The sequence below is a fragment of the Athalia rosae genome, chromosome 1 (genome assembly GCF_917208135.1).
Source record: "Athalia rosae chromosome 1, iyAthRosa1.1, whole genome shotgun sequence".
In the NCBI taxonomy this organism is placed as follows: domain Eukaryota; kingdom Metazoa; phylum Arthropoda; class Insecta; order Hymenoptera; family Athaliidae; genus Athalia; species Athalia rosae.
Window position 1 is genome coordinate 23867973 of NC_064026.1, and position 21483 is coordinate 23889455.

Below are 21483 nucleotides of genomic sequence, written 5' to 3' on the forward strand. Positions count from 1 at the left end.
AGTCGGGAACGTGTTGAAAGTCTTGATCCTTGAATCCCGTTAAATGAAGTGGATTCCGAATTCAAATGGTGTGGAAAAAAAAAAAAAAAAAATACGCTTTAAGACCAAACCAAATAACGAAATTCAAATCTTTCTTCAAATCTTATATACTTATCATAATACGGCTTTTCACGTCAATTCCCACGCAATTCGTTTACATTTCTCTTTCCCGAAATCACAATGAATCACGGCCGAGGTCTCAAAGTTCTTTCGAGTTTCGTCGGAAATACAGCAGCCGCTATAAAATGAATTAAGTTACACGCGCGTTACTTGTTTTATATATATGTATATACGACGAACGATTTTTTCCATCATTTATATCTATGATATCAGTTCCGATGGAAGGAGTAGAGGAATAAAAAATAGTACCGGAGTTAGGAACGCGAAGAAATACGGAAGGAAAGGGAGACGCGAGTGCTTCACACCGTTTGTAACAATCGCTAGTTCGTATTTGTCATAAAATTTCCATACAAACAGATAAAATCACAGTTACTGGACCGTTCGCCGTGCCTGTCCCGTGATGTATTTACACGGGCACCTTGAAAGACGCCGTGGTACGTACGAAGTCGACGACTTTTTTACGGTGTCATATTTGCCGCGTCCGGAGATCAAACAAGGGATTATTTAATCAAGATAGTGGGTGCCCCTTCCCCCTCCCTGCCCCCTCGCGATGTGGGAATATTTTTTTAGGTGAAAGGGTAAACGCGGGCTTTATTCCTCCGCGTTCTGTGTATTCTGTCAAACCGTGAGAATTTCTGTCAAAATTAAAAACGGTACGTATATGACCAAGATTTTTATTCCGCCCGCACATCAGATCTCGACATTTTCCTTGGAAAAAAAGTTGAGGATCTTCCGGAGAAATCTCTGCAGAGTCGAAGTAGCTTTTGGCATGTCACGCTGTAACGAGTACGGGAATTCAGAGCGGAGACAAAGAGTACGAGACAAACGGAAAGAACGAGATAAAATATGGAACAAAAAGTAGTGATGAGAAAAAGGGGAACGAATTCGCATGTGATTATAAGCGGGTGTATGCACCCGTTGGAAAAAAGTTTTCGAATATACTTGCGCGGAAGATATTCCAGTTTTCCATGTTTTATGCTTCTCCGTTCCGCTCGCTCGATAATTTTCCTTCTTTCATTTTATATCTTCGCCAATTTTTTGAATAATTGCGAAAGGCGCAGGGAGTGGTGTATAAAGTCGAAAGTATTGCGGGATCTCTGGAGCGAGCCGCGAGTTTTATCGCGCGCGAGTCAAAGCGGTTTAATAAATGTTGAATTTTTTCAAAATACGTGCGATGACGGAATATCAAACAAAACTGAATAAAGTACACGGGAGGCACAACAAACGGTAAATATTTTATCACGTTATGGTACATCGGTGACTGCAGTATACGACGTTATAACCATCGGGTTACTCGAAAGTGCAAACAACTCTCTACGGTGATATTGACCCCGAAAATCCATCGGAAAAGTACAGACCAAATTCAAAAGTTGAAAGAATATCTACTTCATTTTTGGAGACGATTTTCTCACCGTCGGTACAGGAAGTGGCGAAAGACCCGTGTCCGAATCGCAGGAAGGGTAGAGGAGAGAAAAGAGAGAGATTTTCCTCTCGGATGCCGTGGAAATAAAGTAAGATTAAACCAAAGTTAATTCTACCTCGCAATAATAGGGGGGAACGAAAGAGTCACGGAACGGTGATTAGTAATGGACGCTAAACACCTTGCAAAAACTTCAAACTCAAATTTGGCTAATCTTGGTAGCCCCGCACCGCGGTCTGGATAATTGTAAAACCTCGCTGGGCGACGACCGCGGTACGAATGGGACAAATATACGGTAGGGGAATGAAGAAATAACGTCGACGATTGGCTGCTACTTTCTATGGAAATTGGAGTACTCGCTGTTTTTCACCCAAATATACGCATAAGAATTCACAATGTTCGCCTAACGAAGAACCGACTATTTCGCCCCACGGATTGTATGTATATCAGCGTTTCCTCCACCAAACTTATCGAACGAGCGAACAGTCAACGTTTCGCACGGATTTCATTATATTCGACGGTCAAAATTTCGACAATTTTCCGGCTTTTCGATGGTTTTTTTTTCCCAACAATCCGCGCAACCAGCTTCGCCCGGAACTACGCTGGACTTGACAAAAATTTCTCATTGCAATGTATTTGCCAGAATAACCGTGGATAAAACGAATATTTTGTGAAACGGTCGAAACTTTTCACGAATGAGACCTCAACGTAATACCCTATAGGGCAAAGTAGGCGTACGTACATCTGTACAACGTACACACCGTGTTATGTAATTACAATTGTCATTGTAATGAAAAAGTAATTTGAGCGTCGTGCGACCGAACGGCACATAATTAAACACGAGCGATATAGGAACAATTCACGCGTACGTTATGCGTACGAACGAGTCGCCTCGCATATTGACCTAAAGGGTGATAAGTGGCTTTTAAAATTTTTACTGAAATCCGTAAGTACGTATACCTACCTAAATATGTACATATCGCATGAGTGTAGGTACATATAACATTACCGCGAACAAAGCTCTTTATTCCGCGTATACCGCGGAGGAGTACGTTATCGGATGAAAAAAATTCAATTAGATCATCGGACTTTTTCGCGGACGATCGGGGTTTCGAATAAACGCGATTCACCGCGGCGTGCGTGGTATAGGTTACACGACACATCTTCACTCACTGGTTCGAAAGTACGTCAATCAATGGTCAAGTCCTTTACGATGCTCTACAACTATAAAGTGCATTGCCATTACGTGCACTTGCGACGTAATTACAGTTGAAACACCTCGAGAGATTCCGTTGGAATGGAGAGACGGTTTCAATTAAACAGAAGAGAAGGGGACGTATATGCGGACGTAACACGCATATTCTCAGGTAGGTTTTTATCGCACCTGCGGGAATTCGTACCTTCGCGTTTCTAGGTACGATATTACCTCCCGTGAAAAGAGAATGAAAAGCCAGACGCTTTGCCCGCGAGGGAAAAAATCGTCGGGGAACCAGCTGGCTCGTTAAACTTTTCAGCAATGATTTCAGCATTTTTCACTCCGTTCATAGAGGTAGACAAAGAAGTGATGGTTGGTACAGAGGAGATGAACGCACCTGGAGCATCCGTCTCGGGCAATCGTGGTGCTCGGTGACCAAGTGCACGATAACGTCTAGTACCCGTGGTGTGGGGCGCGGGTGGGGTGAGGTGGACCGAAAAGTGGTTCGCTCTTGAATCGCTGTTGCTGCAGTTTCCTTTTTTTTTTTTTCATCTTTTTATTTTTTTCTATTTTTTCTATTTTGAGTCGAGCGAATCCTTCCCGACAGTTTAAAAGCCTTTTATACCGGCGCCCGGCGCCGGCTTTAAACTGAATTTACCACTGATTTTGTCACGATCTCGGAGTTCAAAGTCTGCTCTATACGGACAATTTATAATATAACAATATTGTACGGAGTATAGGTTTTTTTGTCCGAGGATTTCTCATCGGTATCTCCGATCTTATTCATAAGAATTATATTTTCGTCGTTATATTCGGGATTCTTTAAATGAAATGAGCAAGCAACACGCAGACCAGGGAATTCGGCTACTTTGGTAGTAACTTTTGGTATTCAATTTTTTCCTGAAAAATTCTTTGACCTAACCGCTTCATGCAGGGTAACATCAATTTGATCATTGTCAGAGCATGAATCGATCGGATTTTTTTTCATGAATTTTAATTGCGCAATTGAAACCTCCTTTCGTTACCCGGGATACAGCGCGTATCAATGCCATTTGCGAAACAATTATACTCGTAATTCATCTCTCAACGAGAACCGAAGGAATAGGAAACGTTCCTGTAATCGTCAATTCCCGCGAGTAAGAGAAATGCGAAAGTTTGAGATCGAAGAGACGCGTTATGTCGCACGTGAGATTGCCCACGGTAAACCCACCCTGCAATTATCATCATTTCATTTGGCATCGTTCTAATGGCAGCAGCTCGACGTTAACGAGTAAGAGAAGATATATAATATATTACATAAGTATAAAGGGTCTATTCGGTTGGTAATTTTGCCGTGTATCATAGGTGGTACGAATTTTGTAAATGAGAAAAAACAATACACTCCGGAGACAGCCGTATAATTTTCGTGCGGTGTTTTACATCCTCGTTATTTTCCGCCGCGTCTCCTTCTTCTCCCTGGTGCATCAGATTTTCAGTATTCTCGAAACTTTTGTGACGCCAGACAACGTGGGTTAACCAACAACGAATCAATAAAGCATTACGCCAGCTTATCCGATAGTTACTAGGCGGATTGAGTTACTAAAAACTTGGAAAACCGAAACGGATAATACGGTTCTACGTATAGATAGAGATATGTACCAACAGCGGATACTTTTAGACACCGATACAGTGGGAAGGTAGACGATTCTTCAACGGCTGAACTTTCAATGTACTTTCTGGCACTTCTTTTACATCTGCCGCTGGGGAGTAAAACGATGTCAATCCTTTGTGTGGCGTACGTTGTACACGCGATACACACGAGCGATTTATTCGCTCTCTAGAAAATATATTTCACGGATATAAGCTCGCTATTCCAAACATTGGCAAATTCGATCTCTCCGACGCATCGTCGTCGCGTATAACGATTCAAAAATTTTCAAGTATATCGAACGAATTCTTTTTGCTCATCTGCTTTTCAATATCCGGTACAAGTGGAGTGTTCTCGTCGTCAGCTCCTTCGTCCGTTTTCCTCTCTCTCTCTCTCTCTCTCTCTCTCTCTCTCTCTCTCTCTCTCCTCTCGAATTAGGGATCGTTTATGACGTCTTCGCGTGACGGTGAACTTGGAAATTTCTATTATTGAACGGGGGTTGGTAAGCGCGTACGTATAATACCAATCCGAAAGTAATTACGGAGGTTCGAACATGGCGGGAAATACTCGACAAACGGCGAGAATTGTAGAGAGGAGCAATTCCGCACGGTGTCTAGTCAGCGACGACAAGTTTCAGGGGTCGATTATCCGTAGGCTAGCCGATTTTATCGCATGAGTTTTCGGACCGCGACGCTGCCGTGTCACGGGAAACGAGATCATAGAGAGATTCGGATCGATCGATCCCCGAAACGGACTCGAGATATAAAATTCTTCATCAAAACGCACCATAAAATTGCGCACGCCGGACGGCATTGCAGCGATAAATTCCGAGTGACCGTGACCTCATTTGCAATTGGAATCTAATTTAGTATTGGCGTAATTAGGTAGACCAATGTTACCCGAAAGCTAATCAGATGTGAATAGGTTCGAGTGCGGGGGGCGGGGAGGGGGGATGGTCTTGCGTCCTCCCGCTCGGGAGCGATGAAAACAACTTAATATCCGCGCGATTCCCTGCGGAGGGGTTTCACGGTCGTCTCGAAGGGTCCTTGAGGAGGGAGAAATTAGGGTCCCTTCCCTGAATTACTTACGATAGAACGGAGCGGAGGATCGGTAGGACCCGATACTCGGTCGGAGCTAACAATGAGAGAGTCGCAGCCAGAAACAGTGGGATGGTATTCGATTCCTCGTCGGTACATCGGCGTGTCCCGCACTGCATTCCAGGGATCCCATACCACGGACGGAGGTCTTTGAAGGCCTCGTACCTCAGCTTCTCATTCATCTCTATTATTATTATGTATGTATATATATATATATATATATATATATACATACATAATCGTGCGCGACTGTACAAGGATGAAATACAAGGGTGGATATCGAATGTCGAGATGCGACCGAGGATTTCCAGATGGAATCTACTTTGGACGAGAGCAATTAAATTCTGCGCAGCACGAGTAACATGAATTCGTTTCAAAGAATTCATCGCGATTGCGAAGGACGAGGAAGGATCTCAAAATTTACGAGGCCCCGAAACCAACCACCGGTGATGACAATTAGGCCCAAGGGGTTATTCGGTTACTCCGAATCTCGCAAAGTCACGAAGATTCGTAAGTGATCGGTGAAATTCTCGCGCTAATCCACGAGGTTTGACGACTATATAACTTGCGATGACAGTTTTATGTTTTTGCGGAAACAAAGGTGAACTTCACGCCAGTATTCGTCAAAAGCTTTGGTTTTTTTGAGTTACAAATTTGAATTTTCTGTTTTCTCTGATCCACCCTGTACGTGGATATATGATTGACACGTGCAGTTCGTGCGTATATCTGCCCTCTATATACATACATATAATGCGTGTATATACGTGAACACGCTCTCACACACGTAGAAGATATACGAGCGATGCTGACGCCTGTCACATTTTTTACCTTTCATTTTCTATCGCGAAACACGATGGAATCAGCGAAATGTCAGACAAAGATATAGCGTATAATTGTTATTTTCGTTGGACGAAACAGAGATTAATAAATTAATTTATTAATAAATGAATAAAAATCGTTTTGCGAAATTTCCGTTAACGTCATAACACCGCGATTGAGCGTTCCTGTCTATGTACCACGTGAATCCGAAACAATCGAAGCGGCAGATTTCCTACTGATATGCATATATTATAACTGTTCAAAATTCCCGATGATTTATTATAACACGTCGTATTAATATTGCATACAAACTGCCCTACCGCGATACCAGCCACTCGTACATTTATAATCCGCTGTCATTAGAGAAAATGGAACTGAATAATCGTTGATAAAAATTTATGATCAAGTATTTTTTTACCCGATCACGGTGTGTACCACGTACGTACGTACGTACATACATACGTATACATGTACAATAATACGGATAGAATATTTATTCAAAATTAATTATATTATATCGATATTCGCGCGTTTAATAATTATTATGATACAGCAGCGGTGTAGCGCGTTTATTCTGTCGAATTTCGAATTTTATACACCGTCATATTCCGTAATTTGTGAGACGAGTTTTCACATTCCGAGGATTATTCAATATTTTAATCCCATTACCATATATGTACATTGTACATGCCCGCATAATACTTCCCATCTTGTACAAATGAGTGGGTATGTAATATTATTTTTTTCAACAAGTTGAACAAACAGGAGACGAGATACATAGGAGGTTCGGAACATTTCGGATCAACACCACCTATACGCTGTACGCGCTCCGCGATCGGCGGGGGATCACACGTGTACAAAAACATACCTATCAGATATACGATATATTTGTATGTATATAAGTGCACATAGTTACGTGGAATTTATGTACTTACGGTTTGTCATCATCGTCAAAGATCAGTTTCCAAAGTATAAACGCGTGGCGTGCGCGTGTGTGTCTTTATGAATTACAAACCCATGCTCCTATATATACAATTTGAAATCCGTTTATCCTAATCCCTCGAACATCGATGTGACTCGAGTTACTTTGTACCGCCGCCGCAGTCGTCGTCGTCGTCGTGGAATATGTGATAATCAGGTTTGTGATAGGGCGGCGATTCGAGAGGCACGGAATTACCCTGTATAATCCTCATATCTCGCAACATTCCATTTTCGCGGTGCACACTCTTCTCGCGATGCCGTATAACCGTACGTTACATTGACGTTACATAAATTTGTCCATTCGCGAATCGCTGGACATTAAATTCAAAACGCACTAGGCTCTCACAGCTTATGCTACTCGCAATTTTGTCCACGCGGTAAAGTAAATCCTGCCGAATACTAGGTAATTAGAAAATTGTGTAGAATTTTAAGAAAATTCCCGAGTCCATATCTCAAAGGACTTCAAAAAGTTTACTTTGAATATCGATTTTTTTCTTTTTTTTTCTCTCTAAAAAAGCTAAAAAAATTGCTACACTTTGGTTGAGATTCGGTCGGCATAAAGCGAATGAATAAATGATAACGAGTGGTAACGAATATAAACGAATAAATAACGAACGTTCCCCGATCAACAAGTTTTTTAGAAAGAAACAAACGTCGCCATTGTATTTCACTGTACTTAGATTGTGAGTGAGAATTATAATTCGACGTAACAGTTTAATTCGAACTGGATAACTACGCGCTACGGGGGAAGCAATTAGTCAATCGAGTAGATTGCTCGCCAGTGTGAAAGTTGAATGCAGCTGACTGAGTGTAAAAAGTTGCAGGCTACATACGTCGCAACGTCTGATAACGGCCTCTTTTTCTTCTGAATTTTATGTCTATTTTCTCTTGCCACTTTTTCTTCTCAAGTATCTCACAGGCACAATGTTGCGTCGCAAGATTCAATAAAGTACAATCAACGCGATAAACGTTGAACAAATATTCGAGAAATCTAAAGAATTCTCAATCAATTGTCTCGAAAAACTTGCTAGCTTCAAAAATTCAATCCACACAGAATAAGAGCAATAGTTTTTTTTTTTGTTTTTGTTCTTCTCGTGGTATCAAAGACATTATACCTGTGCGAAAAAGGATTTAAGACTCCAAATAAAGAAACATATTAGGGAACACGTATTATAGGCATGTACCGAGTACAAAGAACGGTGGACTGACCGTGTCGGCTAATAAATATTCTTAACGCGATATTGGCTGCAGAAAAACGGACGCAATACACACTTGTATTTTTCGATCAAGACGACATTATCGGTAAAGCAGGCCCTGAATTCATAGAAAGACATCGTCCAACGGCCCGATAAACCGCAGGAAAAGAAACGACTCCATGCGTCGAGTTATCTACAAGATTTTTTTTTTTTTTTTTTTGTTTGCTGCACACAATATCGGCACACAATGTTGCGCACATCGCACCGCGGCACGGCAAATCATCCGGATGATCATAAAATTTATATTATAAAATCGTCTAGCGATTCGGGAGGGTCCTTTAACGAAATAATATTACACGTGCATCGAGGATCGATTGCATCGTTCGCGTTGTTTCAAAATGTGGAAGAAAAAACGGCTGCCGGAGGACTTGCAGAAAACGAATCGGTCAGTTATGTATAGTATAAGGTGCTTACACACATATGTACATACTATATACATACAGGTATTAATGCGGCCGTGGGAGGGTCCACGGCACAACGTAGAATCGCAATCGCGTGGGTACGCGCGATACGTGGACGCGTGGGACGGGTGCGGAAGGGATTGAGGGGGTTGAGAGTTGGAAGGGCGTAGGTGAGAAAAAATGCTGAAAATCTTCAAAACCTGGACATCGTTCGTGACCAAATGAATAATGAATATGCAAAACCCTATCGGACCCGAAGCGAAGCGCTTTGCACGTTTCTTAACGCCGTTCGCCGTGCGCAAAGCACACGGGGCTTCACTCTCCTGCGGTTTCGAGCCTTCGACGTAAGCTCCGAGCGTATTTCACGTCGAAGTCTCCGCACCGCACGAGTTGATATTATAATATCAGAAATGGTATATAAACGCAACTCGCATTTCTCCGGTTCCATTCTGTAAAGTCGTACCCGCACAACACCCGCGGGTGTCCCCACAGCCTCTTCTCCGCCCGGATTCTGCAGCTATATAGCTATCCCAGAGTTAGAGCGGAGCCTCCATAAATCCCCGTTATTCAGCCATTATGTAAATTTATCTTTCCTCTCTCAACTGTTGTCTGACTTCGAACCGCTTTGCCCGCCATGCCCGAGCCAAGCCGCTTTCGAGCATCGCCAACGACAATTTCATCGACCTGGGAAACTCTAGACTCGGAATCGCGGAATCTACCGCTCCCTCCTTCACCTCGAGTACACGTAATAGAATATACCTCTGCAGCGTCTCGCGCTGCACCGGATTGCCGCTCCGCGAATACGGGCCGATGATAACGTGGCGAGGAATAAAATTGATCGACTTTCGACGATTGCAAGAGATCTTCGGGAATCGACAGGTGAACAAATTCCGAAACGGATTCGAAGGGTGAAATAATTCTGAAATTGTGTGTTTCGCGGGGGTAAAATAAGAGAGTAATGAAGTGGGAAAAAATGTACATATACGACTCAGCGGTCATTCGATCGTTCGCTAAATAAAATGAAACGTTTCTTCGGCGCATCGTTGAAACCGCTATAGAACATCGGTAGGTAGTGGTTTGTTTCCCGCAGGGATAGCCGCCGGTCACATGGCAACAGACATTCAAGAAGAGCGGTTGTAAGACGCCGAGGGTATATACACGTGTCTCCCTTTCCAGGCCGAAGAAAAGGAACTCGGCGAACGAATTCTCTTCTCCTTTTATCGAGAGATCGAGGAGATGCAGGTCCGCCGAGAATCTTGGCCGCGGACCGATGCACGCGCCTTCTTACCTCCGTATATAACGTTAAGAAAATAACAGGTTCGTCGTATGTGCATACATACCACCGTGCCGGCGAAGAACACTCCTCCGAGTCCCGGTGTCTCTTACTCTCGCATCTCCCTCGCGCTCCCGCAACGCATCGCGTATCGGATCGAATCGGATCGAATCGCATCGCGTGGCCGCAGAGCAGCGTAGCGCCCACGCCGAACAGTAATAAAGTAACCGTGAGTTCGGCGCGTGATTCGCGTGCAAAACTCGGTGCAGCCTGGCCGCGTTAAACCGCGAAGTTTCTCTCTTTCTTTTGAAAAATGATCGCGAATCGCGGGACGCGGCTCACTCGGCGGTACTTGCGAGTGTCTGCTGGTCGGCGGTGAGGGGGGGGCGAAAGGACGTCGAAACTTTCCTCCTTCGATTTTCCACCTTTTTTCCTTTTTTTTTTTTCCTCTTGCCGCCCCGCTCGCGCTTTGAATATGTTTAATAAGTAATCCGTGTCTTAGCTACCTCGCCGGTCGAAAAATCGAGGTAAAAGGTGCAGGAGATTAGCCAATTAACTCCGCGGGACGGGACGGGTTAATTAGTCAACGGAACAGTGGGAATCGCCGGATTGATCGAGCAATTATCCGCGACGGAAGGAGGCGAAAGAAAAAAGAAGAAGAAGTTATCGAAGAATCGGAAGCGGGATATAATAACGTTAGCGATTCCCGCGTGGAGGGTTTGAATCTGGAAGTCAATCGAACTTCTATTTTCCATTATCTACTTCGTTTTCCGCGCCTTTCAATTCGCGGTAAAGCTGCTTACCTCAACCGAACCTTTTGAATGAGCGACGGCGACGTCCGCCCGTCTTTCGTTTGTGTATCCTTTCTTGCGAAATATACATCTAAGGTGGATATATGCGCACAGGGTGAGACAAAAGTACGAGGTCAGGATCTGTGGAAAATCCATACTCCGCTTGTTAAGCTCGAACCGTGATATATAATATATCCTCGCTCTTTTTCGGTTCCGATATCTCGAAGGTTTCCCTCAACGGACGCCATCCAATTAAACTTTTCCTCTACAGGAGAGACGCTTTCGGGTTAGAAATAAATTTTATATCAGAGTTCTCATTTTCCCACGTAACTTCATAGAGGAGATTTGAAAAAATCTTAAGCGAGGACGTCGGACGTAATGAAATTACCGATACAGGGAATCCGAAATTTTTCCGCAAACTGTAACGACTGGCCAGACGAGCCCCGTCGTTTCAATTATAACAACTAACTGCCGCACGAAGCTCCGCTAACCGCAACATATGTGGAAAAATCTAAAAACAAAATTCTTACACGAAGCGCGTCAGCCTTCCCCACATCGTTTAATTTTAGTCGGCCGATGAACCGTCCGCTGAATTCCGTAGCGTGCAAACTGCAGGCTTCGCGCTGCAAAGATTCGATTACACGTATCGATATAATTTTCCATTAAAAATGTCCACTCGAGACCGGTGATTATTTTGCGCGATATTTCGATAGCGGGAGGAGGATCTCCGTTAACGAGTCATCCGCAATCCAAACCAATTGGACGCATCTTCATCCTGGTTTCGGGGGAATATTTAAAAAGTACATTGCGCCGTTGTATCGCTGCTTTTAGTAGAGTACAGCGACCGCGTTGAGGCCTGGACGAAAGCCAAGCAGGGCGAATATCCTTAACAGCTAGGAAGATGAAGAGTAGACTGCCTCGCGGTATCTTATTCCAGTTGCGAATTGACGTATGATGCCAAAGGCCGTTTCGCACGCGAGGCCGGATTACCGATGTCCACGCGAAGCTGAAACAGTGGAGCGAACTTACGTCCTTCTGATGTACACAACCACGAGCCTGTAACCCTCGCGATCGCTTTATTTAACTGTTTACAGGAATCTTTACAGTCAATTTTACATTCGCCGAGAGCCAAATTACTCAGCCGTATTTTTATTCTCCGTATCAAGAGCGAACGTGTCCTGTATGGAAATGACAATAAACGCGGTGTGCGCATAACTCATTTTTTCAAATCGAACCATAGGCCAACGGTTCTTCGATCGAACACCCCGTACGTGAGGTTTATTCATCGAAATCAATCTAACCCGGTGATCATTGTATTTGCTTCGATCTAATCTGGAATACCGGGTACAGCAGGGGAGGCCGAAATCGAATTTTTATCCATTTCCATCGCACCCCATCCTCGGCGTCCTCGCCATAACCTCAGAAGCGGAGAAATTACTTCGGCAATCAAGCGGGGCACGATTGTTTTATTGTAGGACTGATAAAACTGGAGGGAAATTGTTCCCGATCGATGCGTAGGTTGGTAGGTAGGTACCGTACGTAGTCGTTCCAAATGCGAAAGAGTTGAAACCAACAGCGGCGAAATTTTCCGACAAGGACATTTTACTCCGACTACGGTACATAATTCCACTCGATTGCGATTAATGGATTAAAGAATTCCGCTGCAGACTCAACGAGAAAAGGAGAGAGAACAAATAAAAACGAATAATTATCTACGATGCTTTTCTAGAATCGTTCAACGTCTCGCGAGCTTTTTCAATCAATTTCGCTTCGAGTCATTTTGAATTTCATTGTCAGTTCCATCGCGATCAAAGAATACACCGCATTCCGAATGCTAAATGGCGCATAACGGCGGGACCCGGTATGGATGGTCTATGATTGAAGTTAATTGCACGGACTCGAAACGATAAAAATGAGAGCGAGGCGTTCGGGGAGCACGAGAATTAGGTACTCACAATTCATTTCCTCCCGCATCGATTTTTTTCCCGCCGCTTTGAAGTCGGCCGTGAAATATCCCGATCGAGAAAATTTCTCATTACATGTCCGTTGATTCCGTTGCGTTCGGGCAATTCGATGCAATTCTTTTGTTTTTTCAACTTCAAAGACTCTTCCGGATGGAAAGGACGGCGCGGCCTCGATTCCACGGTACGGATATAGCGGACGGCGACAGCTGGAATGGCAAACGCGAACCGACTACTCCGAGGCATCTGCTTTTCGAGGATTCTTGCTAATTTAGTTAAAATATCGCGAAACTAACGCGCGCGGAAGGAGCTAGCTGTGATTTTCTTCGCCACGAAACCAAGCGGATTCCTGTACAACAGAACCGGTGAAACTCGGCCCTCGAGCTACCGAGACCGAGAGTCTCTTCTGCTTCGTCGCCGTTCTGACTGGCAGCTTACACAACGCGTTTGAACCGAAATGCGCACGATGGATATATTCGAACCGGTATATCCGTACTTTCGTGACACAGGCATTGTTCAATTTGTCACAGGCGTACTAATTTTCGTTGTTTGTTTGTTTTGTTTGGTTTTTTTTTTTTTTTTCTTTTCTTTTCAACGTCGTCGTTCCGTCGCCCAGCAGCAGCTGGTTGACTTTTGTTCGCTTCGCAATTTCTGTGTACAGATGTAACATTTGTGGGAAAAACAAAATGTTCCGTAGAAAGCCCACATAAAACGAAAAAATTTAGTACACAAATTGCGGGCTTACGTATGTGTAGGTGTATTAATCAATGCTCCGATCTGCACGTCAGGACAACGAATGGAAAAAAAACGAAAAAAAAAAAACAAAAGCAAATTCTCTATACTTCGCTGGAGATTGATGCCCAACTTTCGGCAGGCGAATTTGACCAAACACTTTAATTATACCGTCGCTAACGAACGGAGCGGGGCTAATTGGATGTCGGTAATCGAAACTCTGCCATTGGTCGAATGAGGAAAGCAAAGCGTCGATTTTCCCGTTTTTGTTCAACGATGTAAAACGGCGATCGTAAAGTTTGGTATAACTTTATCGGAAGAAACAGAGCGATCAGCTGGCGGTATTTATAGAATGGGAGAGCGTCGAAAGGACTTGAACGAGTTGCTCGATTCTTGAGGCAAAGTTGTTGAACCTCGACCCCCGATAACTCGTCATCGAAGAGATCAATACGTATAATCATGTGCATATACAATAATATTGATATGCGCCGTATATAGCGTGGGTTAGTCAACCCTCGAGAGCGTGCCGATTTCAATGAACGGGAACTTGAATGAGAACGAGTTATTCAGATAAGGAAAAACTTAATAATTTGCTTCTCGTACTAATTCCGTTCGAACATACGAATTAAAATAAGTATATAATCAACGTTTCATCGAACACCATCGCTCCGAAATTGCCGCTCCGAATTCACGGTGATATTATCGCGCGGGTTCCGGTAATTAAAATCCGATTGTAAAAATTGAACGGTTTTTTGGGATTTCCATAAGACGAACGTATAATACTCGAACCCTTGGAGGGCGATTAGTTCTCGAGAGGATTAAAATTATCGCGGAATGCGGATCGATTACTTGAGAAAATTTCGTGATTTTCATTAAGGCGCTTGAAAAATTCAAAGACCACCGATATTTCAGAGCACCTGAAGAATTCCTGATTTCCACGGACCCCTGGCCGCGTTCAGAGCGAGAAAAATTATTTGTGACTTCTGTAGGGCAACGGCGCGCCTCCATTCTTCGACTGAATAAGGTTGGCTTTGAAAGTAGACGATTTCATTGAATCGAATAATTTTGTTCGCCGGAGCGCAACTCCGGAGAAAGTGAAACAGCTGAATTTCTTGGGGTTTTCTCGCGGATTGATTAAAAATATTTTCCCCGCCCTTTGTCCGGCGCGGCGCGGCGTTGGAAAATATGTCGGTAGACAAGGGGCGCGGAATCGACGGTCGCATCGCGATGATCCTGGATGATCGCGGTGTTGCGATATCCACGGAATCCTGATATAGTTGAAATATGCAAAATCCTCGTTTCGCTGCTGCGAGCGCAGGGCCGTTTGAAAATCCGGTTTTGCTAAATACCACGTATACAAGTGAATACCGCGGTGTGCCGTGTAGAATTATAGCGCCACTACAAAGGAGCTCTGCAGAAGTATCAGCGGTTCTTATTCCAGGATTCAACAGAAGCGTTTCGAAGCTTAAATTTTCGGTATCCTTTGACGGCATGTATAATAAGTATAAATTGCAGAAATTAGGACCCCTCAGCTGTCATTCAAAATGAGGGTCATTAAGGCAGTCCACGCATGGGCGAGAGGCTTCGCTGCCTACACTCGTTTTTACACATATTATCACGAGAGGATCGAAAGCTCAAAACAAATTCGTGGCCATAGGCCCACCCCGAACCTCTCTGTCGCCGAATTGAATTCGATCGTCTGATTTCTCTTGTGCGACTGTAATTTCACAGCACACATGTCTAATGTAACTTGAATTGCCAACGTTCCTAGAGAGAAAGAAAACTTTTCATTTTTCAGTTAAAATTTTCGAGTTCACGGCGGGGGGGGGGGGGGGGGGAGGGGGGGGGGGCGGAAAATTTGACAAAAGACGTGCAAATCCGTTCCGAATGTAAACTACGGGAGCACACGGGTTTCCGGCTACGAAGCAGTCGTACCCTATCTACGTGATATCTCGAGAAGTTTTTCCAAAAAATGTCTTGACCGAAAACCGAGAGAACGTCGAATCTATTCCGGGCATTATACGTCCTGTTTCCGATTTGCAAACTTTTTCTACATGCGGTATTCCGGTGCGCAGCTGTTTTACGAGTTAACAAAAACATTGGGAGCGTACCCAGTGTGCAACACAAAACACCGGACCGTACAACGGCGCATCAACTGCGAAACCGAGGGCGGAATTGACTATTTTTCATTTCTGCTTTCTATTTCTGAACTTTACTCCGCTCCGCAGTAGTTGTTTGGTTCGCATCGATTTTCATCCGGTGTAGCGCGCGACCGACGTAAATCGTGGCGCGTGATGTTCGCGGCGTAAAAAAAATTTTCGAAAAAACAACGAGCACAACATATTCGCGTGACTCAGAGATGCGAAACGAACGGAGGGACAAAGAGAAAAAAAGACGAAATTCGTGGGAGTCCGGTGGACCCGGTCAAATAATAACCGCGGAATACACCGGCGCCTTTCATCGACGTGAACTCAGTGCGGAGGAATTCTTGTCCCCGGACGAACCATCGAGATCGCACGAAGAGATGCGAATCGGTATAGATGCCCGAAGAAGCAGAAGCTGCGCTCCTCTCTCTTTGCCTTTATAGAATTTCGAATCGCACACATATTTGCCTCGGTGGTTAGGTGGGTAGGTACCTGTGCAACGTACACGTAGCTTGACATTCTGCGGAATGTTAGACGCGCGGCACAGTCGATTTAGCGAACCACCATTGACCTTTCCGGAAACCTTTGACCGAGTCGCGCGTTACGCGACACTCCGCCGCTTCTATCGGGGTATATTCTCCTCAAGTGTGAAGCGAAAATGAGAAAATATCCTCACCAAGGTGCTAAGAATCGTGGGATGTGGGTTTCGATAACCGATTGAGAAAAAACAGAAGAAATAATTACAGCAATAAGTGCGAAAGGGAAGCAACGCATATTGCCATTTTTTCCCCTCTTTTTCACTTCTGAAAATGGACGTAAAAGGAAGGTGGAAATTCGCTGGTCAATTTTTTTCAACTGAAATTCAACCTCAACCTCATCGTTAGACAAGAAGCTTCCGGTCAGGATGTGGTTCATTTGATTTTGCTACATTTGAAAGATTATTCGCGCATGCGGATATAATGAGCTCATTTTATTAATAAGTTTTACTTCCAATGGCGTATTTCGCTCTTAGGAAATTCATTTCCACCTTCATTAGAGGCGAACTTTTTTCGCGATCGAAATTTGGTTAGCTCTATTGACGTCTTTCATTTCAAAGTTAATTAGATTTAAAATAAGGTAACATAAAATAAGGTTTTTTTTTCTATTTCATTCATTTTTCGAAGGATTTTCTTGGCGTTAGAACTTTCTAGTCCTTAGCGCCTGATATCACAGCTCGTATGGGCATCATTGAGTTAAATGAGTTATGAACTAATTAGCCGGGTTAATAAGGAATCCTGGTGTTAGCGGTGGGTATAATTACAAAGTTCGAGCACCTCGATGGGGATAGAGTTCGGTGAGGGTAGTTGATGTTATTTCCCAAAGTGTTCGGCAGACGAGCACGTGTTAGCTTATCTCTTCAGTCAACATTAGCGCAATCGACCGATGGTGCAAGAAAAGCTCATACCTGCCATGGAAATTCAGTAATATAAACACGACCACTTTCACGATTTCGAGCAGAAAACTCGTCCGATTTATATACATATATACCCATTACCATAGCTGGCACTTGTAGACGTATAGGTTTCGTAATTTTAAGGTCAACGCAAAAATTCAACACGACCTATTTCAGCACGCGGAAGACTTGAAGTGTATCGACAAGGCAAACTGGAGCACGATGCACCGAAAGGAGGGGATGAAGAGTCTCTAAAAATGGCACAGACCTCCAGCGGAGGAAGAGAGAGAAAGAGAGAGAAAGAGAGAAGGAGAGAGAGAGAGAGAGAGAGAGAGAGAGAGAGAGAGAGAGAGAGAGAGAGAGAGAGAGAGAGAGAGAGAGAGAGAGAGAGAGAGAGAGAGCAATGCGGTTATTCGTAGCGCATAATAATGCTCACGAGAAAAATGTACGAGCAAATCAAGACCAACAAGAAAATCCATCGTAATTTACACGTGTATTACGTGTAGGGTGCCTCGAGTGCCATTTTGCAAATATTCTCGACACGAAGTACAAAAGCTTCGGAGAGCGACGTGCTTTCTACGGGAATCGCATCGCGTCTGATCTTTACCGGCGTTGAAGAGCAGGCGAATGAATTTGCATGGAATCTCCGCGTTTCCTTAACAAAGTGTAAACTATAAGCAGCAGGAAACGTTCAAAAGAAATGAATTTCGAGGGGGCCATTATTCCGCGCGTCCGGGTCCACGTCAGCAGCTCCTTGACCGACAATAATAGTGCAGACCGGTAACTCGGTAATAAGGTATTCGCGGAAAGTGAAAAGAAAGAAAAAAACTAGATGAAAGAGAATAACACTTTTAACATTTTTTTTTTTTTCACCCGAAAAGGTTTACCGCGCAATTTTTTTCACCGATCTTTGCTCACTTTTCAAACGATTCTGATCTTTCCCGCGGATCACGTAAGTATGTACACGGTTTGAGCAAAAAAAGCAATCGAAGTTTTGAAACAAAAAACAAAAATCCTAACCCTGAATAAAAAGTCGATTTCGGAAAAGAGAAAATTAAAATCCCCGATTCATTTGGCAACACCCCGAAAGCACACCTTCCAGGATAGAATAGTTATCGAGGGATTCCTTATCCCTTTGCAAGGAGTTGTATCGCCGACACAACAAGTTGGAATGCGACCGTAAGAAACGAGGGGAGAGGGTGGCTTCTCAGCTGTGAAGAATTATTAGTACGGCCATAGATCAACCGGCCGGGAGACCCCCTGCCAGCCCCGGGGCCCTCGGGCTCGGAATCGAGAGAGAATAAGAGGGAGACGAGGGAGAGGCGTGTAAGATGCACACCGCGTAGGTATATCGGAACAGGTAGGCGCCTGCAAAACCAGGTTACCGCAGGTTCGCTCACCGTTGGTGCAGGTTTAGTCAGCTATGCGGCATTTAATCATGCGGCTACAGTCATCCGCACCCGAACCCCCGAAACCTCTGGGAACCGCCCCAGAGGTCCTTTGTCCCTCGCACATTATACACACGATAGTTGCTTACTTCACTTTGATTTTATTTCTTTCTTTCGCTCGTTCGGACTACTCCGATTCCCCCTCCCACCCCCCCGATCCACCGTGTTAGTCACACCGACCACCTCCTTTATGTTTTATTTTTAACTTATTTATTTCACTACCTTCCACGATGCCATATTTAATTCGCCTCGCCGTCTCTAATGAATAATTGCTGAGGATTCATATCCGCTTTTTTTTAAAGCTTTTTGGTCCTATAAACTTTCGAGGAAAAATTGGATTTGGAATTAGCAGATTTGTTCCAAATTCCGATTGTATTTGAGATTTTGGATACGGTTTTTTCTCTTTGTCAGAGTTTCGTAAAGTTTCGAAAATTCTGAGATTAAGTCGTTCGGTAAATTTTTTGTACATCGAAAAACAAGATCTATAAGATTCGGGTTCTTTTTATCGAAAGACTTTGAAGAACCGACAAGTCACCGGAGTTGCGCAACGATCTTTGTGAACAATTTTTCGGTGAGATTGGAAAAAATAATTAACTTGCGAACTTGCGAGGTCGTAAACATGAATTTTTATTCGCAGAATTTGTGAAACAGCAGGCAACCTGTACTCGAAGAAACTACCGGGAGAATTGGGGTCAGAAAAGAATCATAAGCTACCAATCTTTATTAAAAAGCGGATCGGAAAACTTTACCAGCGAAATGAACCGCAGCAATTAATTTCTGCTATAATAAATTTAGACTGCGAAGAGAAAGGAGGAAAGAAGCGGGAAACGAGAAAAAAAAATGTACACCCATACGAGCACACTCAGACGTACTTTCATGGCGTAATTGCTCACAAAGATTGCGGTAAAACGAGTTCAATTCTCTCGTCCGAAGCAACGAATCGCCGACGGTTGAATAAACACTTTTTCAATTCCAGGGGAATTATTTGAAGCCATTGAAAGTCGTTGCGAAACATTTGAAACGCTGAGAACGGCGTGACATTTTTTCACTTCGTTAAAACAATCACAATCGAAATTTACATCGAAGTCAATCGCGCGATGATTCAACATCTCACCGAAATTTTGAGAATCTGCGGAATCCTGGAGATTTTCTCAAATTTCCACAAAATTTAGTAAATTTATCTGAAACCAAATTTAATTTTTCAAAAACTTGTCATCTTTGAGAATTTTTGTCAACGTATTTTGAAATCATTCAAGACCCTTCAATATTATGAGGATCCTTCCGCACGTCGAAAAACTTTCACAGCCGATTTATTTCCGGCTATAACCCCACCATTTTACTCGTAAAATTGACATAAAATGACACAAAATTGCGTATGATCATTAAATTAGAAGGACAATGGATAAGTCGTATGGTCGAAGCGTGAAATCACAAGTGTCAGCATTGTCTCTTGATTCAATATCTCCGTCGGTTAACTTCCTCACCTTTTTCTTCGTCCATCGACCTTCATCTATCGACCTTTATCTCTCATCTCTCCCTAATACAATTCTCACCCTGAGATATCCGACCCCTTCTATTTCCCGGGCCGCGGTAATAAGGGTTGTTCGGACAAAATGCGGTGTCCGCAGCGGTGTACTATAGGGACTTTTATTTCTCCCAGTCGACACAATTGCGGACAGATTTTCACAACTTTTTACCGCGAGTCGGGCCGTCGTAGCTGGCGATGTTCGGACAAGCTTTAGACGCCCTTCGAATACCTACTAGACTTTTTACAGAGAAAACTATTGTTTCACGGGCAAGGATACCCGAGGAGCATACTGATGAGAAAGTTGACTTGCCGCAGAGAAAAAGTAGTGGTGGTATCGGTAGTAGTAGTAGTAGTAGTAGTTGCCGCAGTGTGATTCGAAAATCAAAGCCAAAGAAGTTTCTTGGAACGGCGTAAAGTCTACGGATCCAAAAGTTGCATGGAATCGCAATCGACGCAGCGTCGAGGTTCGACGATGCATTGCCGCAGGGTGCAGGGCGTCAAGGCGATTGAATTAACTCATCGAGTCCCGACGCTGCCGCTGCAGCCATCGCCATGTGGCGTTCGCTTCGCACCGTTTCGAGACGATCGAGGTGTTCCAGTTCGGTAACCTTTGGAATGGGCGGCGGTCACGCGACACAAGCCCATGTACCGATAATTTGGTGGCGACGAGTAAATTTTCAGCGGAATTAATTGCAACGCGAAGCTGGTAGGGTCCGATGCGGCTAGACGGCTACGTGAGGGGGTGAAAGGAGAACCGATGAAATAATATACTAGATGGGATGATGGAATAGCCGCTGTGCGAACGTCAAAACTTTTGACGAACTTTGGGATGACAGGGTAGCCGCTGCATTTCGGCAAATATTTCTACCGTCGTATACGTTTCCACGCAGAGAGGAATTTCAGTTTGGGGGAGAATATTCTCATTGAAAAATCACGATAACTCGTTAAACAAATTTGAGGAAAATCACGACACGAATTTATACGTATAGCGAAACATTATTGCGGACTGCAAATTGAATCAGAAATGATGAGGGTTTCACGCAGGTTGTCGATAAAAAAAAAACACTAATAATAATAATAATCGTAACAAATAGAAGCACAGAGGAGGAAAAGAGAGCCTATGACAGTGTGGTGAAATTTTGGTGACACTTTACGCTTGAGGGGCTTATACTGTTGATGAAAAGTCTCGGCAAATGACTTCTTCGAGGCAAAAGACTGA

The 21483-nt window shown here is 43.8% G+C and overlaps 1 protein-coding gene across 1 annotated transcript in view; it reads right to left on the minus strand.

Moving 5' to 3' along the window:
* Positions 1-21483, minus strand: part of LOC112695039 (division abnormally delayed protein) — a 124020-nt gene that overhangs the window by 32691 nt on the left and 69846 nt on the right. The window lies entirely within an intron of this gene.